General features: G+C 39.1%; 1 protein-coding gene and 1 long non-coding RNA gene across 7 annotated transcripts in view; one reads left to right on the forward strand and one right to left on the reverse strand.

Annotated features, from left to right (window-relative positions):
- The window catches only part of il1rapl1b (interleukin 1 receptor accessory protein-like 1b), a 182,872-nt gene that overhangs the window by 147,170 nt on the left and 23,613 nt on the right, over nt 1–12,089 (forward strand). The window lies entirely within an intron of this gene.
- Nucleotides 3,851–6,740, reverse strand: LOC141369530 (uncharacterized). Of its 2 annotated transcripts, XR_012373327.1 has the most exons (7): nt 6,329–6,740; nt 5,754–5,836; nt 5,494–5,594; nt 4,904–4,974; nt 4,736–4,779; nt 4,446–4,492; nt 3,851–4,165 (listed from the first exon to the last, which is right to left on the reverse strand). It is a non-coding gene; the product is annotated as an uncharacterized lncRNA (long non-coding RNA). The 2 variants fall into 2 exon arrangements; XR_012373326.1 differs by lacking the exon at nt 6,329–6,740 and having other exon boundaries at nt 5,754–6,095.

Here is a 12,089-nt window from a genome sequence, read left to right on the forward strand (position 1 = left end):
CTACACTTTTACTACAATAAAGCCATGGTTAATTTTCGTAAAGGTAAATCTAAATCATCGTGTATTGCGTGTTTCCAGTGACCAGCATGGATACGAAGCCTCCGGAGTTCGCATATGCAGGCTGCATACGTCATCAAGCCTTGTTTAAGTTTACTATTACATTCGCAATGTATTTATTTTTTTTTAAGAAATACGATGAGACATTTCATGTAGGCTACCGTTTTGATTTTTGCCTACTTGTTTTGTTTTTTTTTCCCTTCTTTTTTCTCTTCTCTTCCATCTGTTCAGATGACTAGATGTAACGTTATTGTTAATACACGTTGTGTTACTTGTATTTCATGACATTTCTGAGTAAAAGCATATTACAACATTTTACGACGTAAATGCCTGCAAATGCGACCTCCGGAGGGTTCAGCCTTCGGAGTAGGAAACGGCCGCCGTCGACCCTACGTGCCTTGATAGTTTTCAGCATCCCTCCACAACTGTTACACTCGTCACTTGCCTAACCAGAATATGAGGGGAGTGCTTTGGGTTCGGACCAAATACCGAGCTCGGAGCCCTTTCCTTGGGGCGTGTGTGCTCCGGGTTCGGGTCAAATATCAAGCATGGGAATTATGCTGGTCTATGCTGGTTTAGCTGGTGGTCACCAGCATACCAGCACCAAAACACAACATATGCTGGTATGACCAGCATGGGATGCTGGGGCTAATGCTGGTTTGATGCTGGTTTAGCTGGTGCTGATGCTGGTTTAGCTGGTGCTAATGCTGGTGGTGATGCTGGTTTAGCTGGTGTTCACTAGCAAACCAGCACCAAAACACAATGCTGGTCTTGCTGGTATGCTGGTTTTTTCAGCAGGGACATGAAATAATACAGCTGATTTCTGACCCGGCCACTGTCTTTGTAAAGCATCTCCATTAGACATCACAGTGCTCACCTCTTGCAATGTCTAAAATCTTTGTCAAAAATTGACATGAAGGTGACATGTTAAGGACAAGTATGGTAATACTTGTATCATCTGTGTACAGCAACTGGATGGATTAAATGCAAAGTAGTTAACCTCTGAAAAAAAAGGTTACCAGCACCAAAACACAACATATGCTGGCCTTGCTGGTATGCTGGTGACCACCAGCTAAACCAGCATAGACCAGCATAATTCCCATGCTGGTTTGTTGCTGTTTTTTCAGCAGGGAACACACACACGCGCACATTTTGGTTTCCATGTTTTGTGGGGAAATTCCATAGACGTAGCCTAATAGTTTTTATACTGTACAAACTGTATATTCTACTCCCAAACAATAACCCCAACCATCACAGAAAACTTTCTGCTACCTTAGATTTTCAAGAAACATGACTCTTTTTGATTGATATGTTTGTTTCCTCATGGGGACCTCAAATGTCTCCACAAGGTCAAAAAAATACTGGCATTCCTATCTTTGTACGGACAATTGGTCCCCACAACGTGATAAATACCAGGTACACACACACACACACACACACTTCAAGCCACCCCTGGAGCTGTGGTCAGCCATAAAGGTTATATGTTTCTCCATAGAAGTGCATGTATGGACCCAGAGACTGTAAGTAGCACTGACTTTATAAAAAAGTAGTTTACCACATCTTTGTGCACTGTACAGGCTTTTTAAAAGACATTTGGAGACGTGTGTGTAATTGATACGTGTGTACGTGCAGTCATAGCATAGTGATTAGAGAGTTGGGCTTGTAACCCCCATGAGAGTTGCTGGTTTGATTCTCAGGTCTGGCAGGTTGCGACTGTGGTGCCCTTGAGCAAGACACCTGTGCTTGCTCCTGGTGTGCCCACTGCTTTGGGTGTGTGTGTTCAGTACTTGCAGTGCATCTGTTCACTACTCACTGTGATGGGTTAACCCTTGTGTGGTGTTCGGGTCTGTGGGACCCGTTTTTAATGTTTACTGAAAGAAAAATTATGCAATTCATTGTTGTTTCAACCTCAGATTCACTGGCCTTGGCTCATTTTCTATGAAGAACATAAAAATAAACAACTTTATAATTACTGTACACTGTACACCCCCCTACACATTTATATTACATATGTGGTGTTCGGGTCCATTGGACCCGGGGGCAATAAAAGAGTGTAAAAATTGAATGTGCTATCTAACTTCACTTTGTTTTTCTCTTAACTGGGACTCCTGTGAGTGCATGAGTGTGTTTGTATATATGTCTGTACATATGTGATGAATACTTGTCAGAGTTTTGTCCTTTTGCTCTTGCTGTAATGCCGCAAGGATACAAGATGTTATATATCATGCATGAACATTTGTCTGTACCTACTGTCCCAAACACTTTAACTTCTGTCTAACAGGAACCATTCTACATTTTACCATTATCTCCCTTACAAAAAAAATCCATAGTTTTATTGTAGTAAAATCATGGTTATATGTTATATTGATTACGATTTGTAAAACCATGGGTTTACCACAAAACCTATGGTGTGTGTACCTGCTATTTATCATGTTGTGGGGACCAAATGTCCCACAAAGAAGTGTGTGTGAGAGAGTGAATAATAGAGAAAGTAAAATATTATCCATGTATTTTCATCATTCTAAGTTGTGGCCAATATAGCAACACATTTTACTGCAATGTGTGTGAACATAAGAGGGACACAATATATGTGTAAAAAATGCAAGAAATGCATACACAACACAACTACACAGTAAAAATGTGCTTCTTATGTGTTGTGTTGGCTGGCATAAACAGGTCATGTGTTCAGTGTGGATAATATCTTATGATACGGCATCTGTTCAGTTGGGGCCTGTGCTGTGTAGACTGACACAAATGTGTACAATTTCAAAAAGTTCAAAGAATTAAACATCAACAGTGATGAAAAACTTTGTTTCATTTAAACTTATTTAAGATAAACATGTTTTGCCCCCCAATATTTGGATCAGAATAGAATTTTATTCTTTCATTTCATATTACCACAAAAACAAATGGCACTTTAGTTTATAAATAGTCCTCTACCAGTGTTAAATTACCAATATTAACCATAAATTTGTCTATATTACTTGCAATAAGGCTAAAGTAAACATCTGTAAACAATATTACATAAATTTGTATGAATGCATTGGTTTAAGATACTAATAATGCTCTGGGTCCACCAGACCCACAAACATCGTCTAAGTAACAAAAATTCGAACACCACACAAGGGTTAAATGCAGGGGTCACATTTCAGGTTTGTGTTGCATACTTGACAAGCATGTCACACATTCCTTCACTTTATGTAGGTATCAATGTTTATCCAGATTTAAGGACCAAATTTACTGTTGGAACAGTGTTACTTTCTGTTTCTGTAAGAACAGAGATGTTTCTTGACATAAATACTTGGACTAAGGATTAGGAATAGTTACAGACTTTTACAGGTAAACCATTGCATGCTGTTACTTGTACAAACTCTTAAAGAGTTTTTGACATTTATTTGAGTGAAATGTACCATCTTGAATGCCCTTATGGTCTATATGATACACATCCTCTGTTGTGGACCTTCCAGTGGTAAAATTGTGCATATACTAAAATGCTCACGTAAGAACTGACATTAAATTACAATTAAATTCAATTTCATTATGATTTGAATTCTGACGATGACACAGAAATACAGAAGGTAAATGTTATAGAATGTCTGCAAAAGACAGTTTTTGTCTAATTACCACAAAAAAAAAAATTCTTAACTATGTACAAAAGTTACTGATAGTAGCACTACAAAATGGTCATGCTGTTTATGTTATTCACAATTTATGAGATACCTTTATAAAAACAATAGTAAAGTAGTATATTTAATAATAACTATTGAATGCAATATTGTAAATATAAAAATATTATGTAAAAGGAAACAAATAGTAATAAATTTTATATCAATTTTTCTATAGTTATAATCACAATATACAATATGTTCTATATACCCCGTCTGTGTATAACATAAATAAACTGCTATACTTATTTTTACTAGCACAGTTCTTTGATAAATATGCATTAGAGTTGGGTACATATGAGGCAAGGACTCATGCAGTGTGCAGTATCATGTTTATTGAACAACAAAAGATCATAAAAACTCTCCACAATGTCAATTTCTTCGTCAGTGTTTGAGAGGACTCAGGCAATACAGGGCTGGCAAAACGTCAAGGGTCAGGATTCCTGCAGGGAACCACAGAGGAGGAAAACAGACAGAGGACAAAACATAGGAAAACAAAAGGGTAACAGAGAACAGAGCGGGGGGACAAATGAACAAATACTATAAGAGGGAGCAGTCAAGATAAAAATAACTGTACATGGCCAATAGATACACAGATCAATCAACATAGTTAAATGTTTTCAAATGTCTGTATAGAAAAACATAAAACAATATAAAATATTAATGGTTAACATACATTTAAGGGTTTAGTGCAGTAAGCTTTTGAAAAAAAAAAACCATTACTTTATTCATCCGAATGAAGCTCCCATGTGTCCTTCCACTTTACTCCACTGAAAAACAATATAAGTTTAAAATATAAATATAAAAAAGTACATTGTTTTTTTCACCCTAACTGACATTTATTAAAAAAAAATGCAAGTAACACTGTAGAATTTAAGTAGCAAAATATTAGAAGACAGAGAGAATAAAAATTAAACAAACTTATGTAAAACTGTGACAATGTATATGTTTATTATTTATATTATATTTATAATAATATTTTATATTTACAAACTAATATAAAAAATACATACCAGCCAGAGCAAGGCTGCCAGCAAAACCTTTGTTTGTTTATTCCCTTGAAAATAAGCAAATAATACGTTTTATTTTCGATATTTTAACCATTTCTTTTAACAAAGAAATTTATCACAAAGCTCTCTGATCCTTAAATTCAAGCCAAATAAAAACTCAATGTTACTTACATTTTTTGCTTTTCTCGTTCCCATGGTTTTTACAAATGGAAAGTGTTCTTTGAGTAAATGCACAGGACAGTCTAATAGGAAGAGAGCATAAACAATCATATTACTATTTGAGAAGGACTGAGGCTTTAAACAACACAATGCCGGATGTAGGATAGAAAATAAAAGGCATATACAGTGTGGATGCAGAAAGATGACAATGGATCTCTTTTCCTACTAAAAAAATCTAACACTCCTGTTCAGCAGCATAAGGCCTGATGTGCATGTTGGTACTAACATAGGATGATAGTTACTAAAACTAGTATGTGTTAGCTTTTGAATGCTGTAATAATGCCAGCATGTCCAAAATAAAATTCACATGTCACATCTCTTATTTTTTTTAAATAGTTGAAAAGACCAAAACAATCTTATAACAGTTCAGTGTACATATGGCCAAACTACTTTAATTGGTTACCACTAAATGTTTTTCATTTTGCAAACCACATTCTTTTTGCCCGATGTGTTCATAGATTTTTTGATGTGTCTATAGATTCAGTAAACATGAATGTGTTAAATATTGTAATAAGCAAGCAAAAATTCATTCAGGGAATTACCTTTAATCTTGTACCGAAATTTTTTTGTTTGTGAGACAGACAGATGAGGGTCATTTTCTGCTGCAGAAGAGGTTGTACAGCAGCACTGGAGTCTTTTGGACCTAAAGAAAGTGTAAAGTGATTAGATAGACAGAATATGCTGACTGAATGATGAATGGACAGACAGATGGACAGGTCTAGGTAGGACGTATGGATGGATGGTAGGGAGGATGTATGGATGAAAGAATGGACAGATAGAGAGTTGGTAGTATAAGTGTTACCTTTAAGTGATTGTGAGACAGACAGATGAGGGACATTGGCTGCTGCAGAAGAGGTTGTACAGCAGCACTGGAGTCTTTTGGACCTAAAGAAAGTGTAAAATGACAGATTAGAAAGACAGAAACTTGCAGACTGGATGATGAATGGACAGACAGACAGACAGACAGATTAGATAGACAGGTCTAGGGAGGATGTATGGAAGAATGGGGGGAGAATATATGGATGAGAGGATGTATGAATTTATGGATGGACAGATAGAGAGTTGGTAGTATAAGTGTTACCTTTAAGTGATTGTGAGACAGACAGATGAGGGTCATTGGCTGCTGCAGAAGAGGTTGTACAGCAGCACTGGAGTCTTTTGGACCTAAAGAAAGTGTAAAATGACAAATTAGAAAGACAGAAACTTGCAGACTGGATGATGAATGGACAGACAGACAGACAGACAGACAGACAGACAGACAGATTAGATAGACAGGTCTAGGGAGGATGTATGGAAGAATGGGAGGGAGAATGTATCGATGAGAGGATGTATGAATTTATGGATGGACAGATAGAGAGTTGGTAGTATAAGTGTTACCTTTAAGTGATTGTGAGACAGGCAGATGAGGGTCATTGGCTGCTGCAGCAGAGGTTTGTACAGCAGCACTGGAGTCTTTTGGACCTAAAGAAAGTGTAAAATGACAAATTAGAAAGACAGAAACTTGCAGACTGGATGATGAATGGACAGACAGACAGACAGACAGACAGACAGACAGACAGACAGACTAGATAGACAGGTCTAGGGAGGATGTATGGAAGAATGGGGGGAGAATATATGGATGAGAGGATATATGAATTTATGGATGGACAGATAGAGAGTTGGTAGTATAAGTGTTACCTTTAAGTGATTGTGAGACAGACAGATGAGGGTCATTGGCTGCTGCAGAAGAGGTTTGTACAGCAGCACTGGAGTCTTTTGGACCTAAAGAAAGTGTAAAATGACAGATTAGATAGACAGAAACTTGCAGACTGGATGATGAATGGACAGACAGACAGACAGACTAGATAGACAGGTCTAAGGAGGATGTATGGAAGAATGGGTGGGAGAATATATGGATGAGAGGATATATGAATTTATGGATGGACAGATAGAGAGTTGGTAGTATAAGTGTTACCTTTAAGTGATTGTGAGACAGACAGATGAGGGTCATTGGCTGCTGCAGAAGAGGTTTGTACAGCAGCACTGGAGTCTTTTGGACCTAAAGAAAGTGTAAAATGACAGATTAGATAGACAGAAACTTGCAGACTGGATGATGAATGGACAGACAGACAGACAGACAGACAGACTAGATAGACAGGTCTAGGGAGGATGTATGGAAGAATGGGAGGGAGAATGTATCGATGAGAGGATGTATGAATTTATGGATGGACAGATAGAGAGTTGGTAGTATAAGTGTTACCTTTAAGTGATTGTGAGACAGACAGATGAGGGTCATTGGCTGCTGCAGAAGAGGTTTGTACAGCAGCACTGGAGGCCTTTGGACCTAAAGAAAGTGTAAAATGACAGATTAGATAGACAGAAACTTGCAGACTGGATGATGAATGGACAGACAGACAGACAGACTAGATAGACAGGTCTAGGGAGGATGTATGGAAGAATGGGAGGGAGAATATATGGATGAGAGGATATATGAATTTATGGATGGACAGATAGAGAGTTGGTAGTATAAGTGTTACCTTTAAGTGATTGTGAGACAGACAGATGAGGGTCATTGGCTGCTGCAGAAGAGGTTTGTACAGCAGCACTGGAGTCTTTTGGACCTAAAGAAAGTGTAAAATGAAAGATTAGATAGACAGAAACTTGCAGACTGGATGATGAATGGACAGACAGACAGACAGACAGACTAGATAGACAGGTCTAGGGAGGATGTATGGAAGAATGGGAGGGAGAATATATGGATGAGAGGATATATGAATTTATGGATGGACAGATAGAGAGTTGGTAGTATAAGTGTTACCTTTAAGTGATTGTGAGACAGACAGATGAGGGTCATTGGCTGCTGCAGAAGAGGTTTGTACAGCAGCACTGGAGGCCTTTGGACCTAAAGAAAGTGTAAAATGACAGATTAGATAGACAGAAACTTGCAGACTGGATGATGAATGGACAGACAGACAGACAGACAGACTAGATAGACAGGTCTAGGGAGGATGTATGGAAGAATGGGAGGGAGAATATATGGATGAGAGGATATATGAATTTATGGATGGACAGATAGAGAGTTGGTAGTATAAGTGTTACCTTTAAGTGATTGTGAGACAGATAGATGAGGGTCATTGGCTGCAGCAGAAGAGGTTTGTACAGCAGCACTGGAGTCTTTTGGACCTAAAGAAAGTGTAAAATGACAGATTAGATAGACAGAAACTTGCAGACTGGATGATGAATGGACAGACAGACAGACAGACTAGATAGACAGGTCTAGGGAGGATGTATGGAAGAATGGGAGGGAGAATATATGGATGAGAGGATATATGAATTTATGGATGGACAGATAGAGAGTTGGTAGTATAAGTGTTACCTTTAAGTGATTGTGAGACAGACAGATGAGGGTCATTGGCTGCTGCAGAAGAGGTTTGTACAGCAGCACTGGAGTCTTTTGGACCTAAAGAAAGTGTAAAATGACAGATTAGATAGACAGAAACTTGCAGACTGGATGATGAATGGACAGACAGACAGACAGACAGACTAGATAGACAGGTCTAGGGAGGATGTATGGAAGAATGGGAGGGAGAATATATGGATGAGAGGATATATGAATTTATGGATGGACAGATAGAGAGTTGGTAGTATAAGTGTTACCTTTAAGTGATTGTGAGACAGACAGATGAGGGTCATTGGCTGCTGCAGAAGAGGTTTGTACAGCAGCACTGGAGTCTTTTGGACCTAAAGAAAGTGTAAAATGACAGATTAGATAGACAGAAACTTGCAGACTGAATGATGAATGGACAGACAGACAGACAGACAGACTAGATAGACAGGTCTAGGGAGGATGTATGGAAGAATGGGAGGGAGAATATATGGATGAGAGGATATATGAATTTATGGATGGACAGATAGAGAGTTGGTAGTATAAGTGTTACCTTTAAGTGATTGTGAGACAGACAGATGAGGGTCATTGGCTGCTGCAGAAGAGGTTTGTACAGCAGCACTGGAGTCTTTTGGACCTAAAGAAAGTGTAAAATGACAGATTAGATAGACAGAAACTTGCAGACTGGATGATGAATGGACAGACAGACAGACAGACAGACTAGATAGACAGGTCTAGGGAGGATGTATGGAAGAATGGGAGGGAGAATATATGGATGAGAGGATATATGAATTTATGGATGGACAGATAGAGAGTTGGTAGTATAAGTGTTACCTTTAAGTGATTGTGAGACAGACAGATGAGGGTCATTGGCTGCTGCAGAAGAGGTTTGTACAGCAGCACTGGAGTCTTTTGGACCTAAAGAAAGTGTAAAATGACAGATTAGATAGACAGAAACTTGCAGACTGGATGATGAATGGACAGACAGACAGACAGACAGACAGACTAGATAGACAGGTCTAGGGAGGATGTATGGAAGAATGGGAGGGAGAATATATGGATGAGAGGATATATGAATTTATGGATGGACAGATAGAGAGTTGGTAGTATAAGTGTTACCTTTAAGTGATTGTGAGACAGACAGATGAGGGTCATTGGCTGCTGCAGAAGAGGTTGTACAGCAGCACTGGAGTCTTTTGGACCTAAAGAAAGTGTAAAATGACAAATTAGAAAGACAGAAACTTGCAGACTGGATGATGAATGGACAGACAGACAGACAGACAGACAGACAGACAGACAGACAGACAGACAGACAGACAGATTAGATAGACAGGTCTAGGGAGGATGTATGGAAGAATGGGAGGGAGAATATATGGATGAGAGGATGTATGAATTTATGGATGGACAGATAGAGAGTTGGTAGTATAAGTGTTACCTTTAAGTGATTGTGAGACAGGCAGATGAGGGTCATTGGCTGCTGCAGCAGAGGTTTGTACAGCAGCACTGGAGTCTTTTGGACCTAAAGAAAGTGTAAAATGACAAATTAGAAAGACAGAAACTTGCAGACTGGATGATGAATGGACAGACAGACAGACAGACAGACAGACAGACAGACAGACAGACTAGATAGACAGGTCTAGGGAGGATGTATGGAAGAATGGGGGGAGAATATATGGATGAGAGGATATATGAATTTATGGATGGACAGATAGAGAGTTGGTAGTATAAGTGTTACCTTTAAGTGATTGTGAGACAGACAGATGAGGGTCATTGGCTGCTGCAGAAGAGGTTTGTACAGCAGCACTGGAGTCTTTTGGACCTAAAGAAAGTGTAAAATGACAGATTAGATAGACAGAAACTTGCAGACTGGATGATGAATGGACAGACAGACAGACAGACTAGATAGACAGGTCTAAGGAGGATGTATGGAAGAATGGGTGGGAGAATATATGGATGAGAGGATATATGAATTTATGGATGGACAGATAGAGAGTTGGTAGTATAAGTGTTACCTTTAAGTGATTGTGAGACAGACAGATGAGGGTCATTGGCTGCTGCAGAAGAGGTTTGTACAGCAGCACTGGAGTCTTTTGGACCTAAAGAAAGTGTAAAATGACAGATTAGATAGACAGAAACTTGCAGACTGGATGATGAATGGACAGACAGACAGACAGACAGACAGACTAGATAGACAGGTCTAGGGAGGATGTATGGAAGAATGGGAGGGAGAATGTATCGATGAGAGGATGTATGAATTTATGGATGGACAGATAGAGAGTTGGTAGTATAAGTGTTACCTTTAAGTGATTGTGAGACAGACAGATGAGGGTCATTGGCTGCTGCAGAAGAGGTTTGTACAGCAGCACTGGAGGCCTTTGGACCTAAAGAAAGTGTAAAATGACAGATTAGATAGACAGAAACTTGCAGACTGGATGATGAATGGACAGACAGACAGACAGACTAGATAGACAGGTCTAGGGAGGATGTATGGAAGAATGGGAGGGAGAATATATGGATGAGAGGATATATGAATTTATGGATGGACAGATAGAGAGTTGGTAGTATAAGTGTTACCTTTAAGTGATTGTGAGACAGACAGATGAGGGTCATTGGCTGCTGCAGAAGAGGTTTGTACAGCAGCACTGGAGTCTTTTGGACCTAAAGAAAGTGTAAAATGAAAGATTAGATAGACAGAAACTTGCAGACTGGATGATGAATGGACAGACAGACAGACAGACAGACTAGATAGACAGGTCTAGGGAGGATGTATGGAAGAATGGGAGGGAGAATATATGGATGAGAGGATATATGAATTTATGGATGGACAGATAGAGAGTTGGTAGTATAAGTGTTACCTTTAAGTGATTGTGAGACAGACAGATGAGGGTCATTGGCTGCTGCAGAAGAGGTTTGTACAGCAGCACTGGAGGCCTTTGGACCTAAAGAAAGTGTAAAATGACAGATTAGATAGACAGAAACTTGCAGACTGGATGATGAATGGACAGACAGACAGACAGACAGACTAGATAGACAGGTCTAGGGAGGATGTATGGAAGAATGGGAGGGAGAATATATGGATGAGAGGATATATGAATTTATGGATGGACAGATAGAGAGTTGGTAGTATAAGTGTTACCTTTAAGTGATTCTGAGACAGACAGATGAGGGTCATTGGCTGCTGCAGAAGAGGTTTGTACAGCAGCACTGGAGTCTTTTGGACCTAAAGAAAGTGTAAAATGACAGATTAGATAGACAGAAACTTGCAGACTGGATGATGAATGGACAGACAGACAGACAGACTAGATAGACAGGTCTAGGGAGGATGTATGGAAGAATGGGAGGGAGAATATATGGATGAGAGGATATATGAATTTATGGATGGACAGATAGAGAGTTGGTAGTATAAGTGTTACCTTTAAGTGATTGTGAGACAGACAGATGAGGGTCATTGGCTGCTGCAGAAGAGGTTTGTACAGCAGCACTGGAGTCTTTTGGACCTAAAGAAAGTGTAAAATGACAGATTAGATAGACAGAAACTTGCAGACTGGATGATGAATGGACAGACAGACAGACAGACAGACTAGATAGACAGGTCTAGGGAGGATGTATGGAAGAATGGGAGGGAGAATATATGGATGAGAGGATATATGAATTTATGGATGGACAGATAGAGAGTTGGTAGTATAAGTGTTACCTTTAAGTGATTGTGAGACAGATAGATGAGGGTCATTGGCTGCAGCAGAAGAGGTTTGTACAGCAGCACTGGAGTCTTTT

This window comes from Misgurnus anguillicaudatus, chromosome 14, assembly GCF_027580225.2.
Source record: "Misgurnus anguillicaudatus chromosome 14, ASM2758022v2, whole genome shotgun sequence".
NCBI classification, from domain to species: Eukaryota; Metazoa; Chordata; class Actinopteri; order Cypriniformes; family Cobitidae; genus Misgurnus; species Misgurnus anguillicaudatus.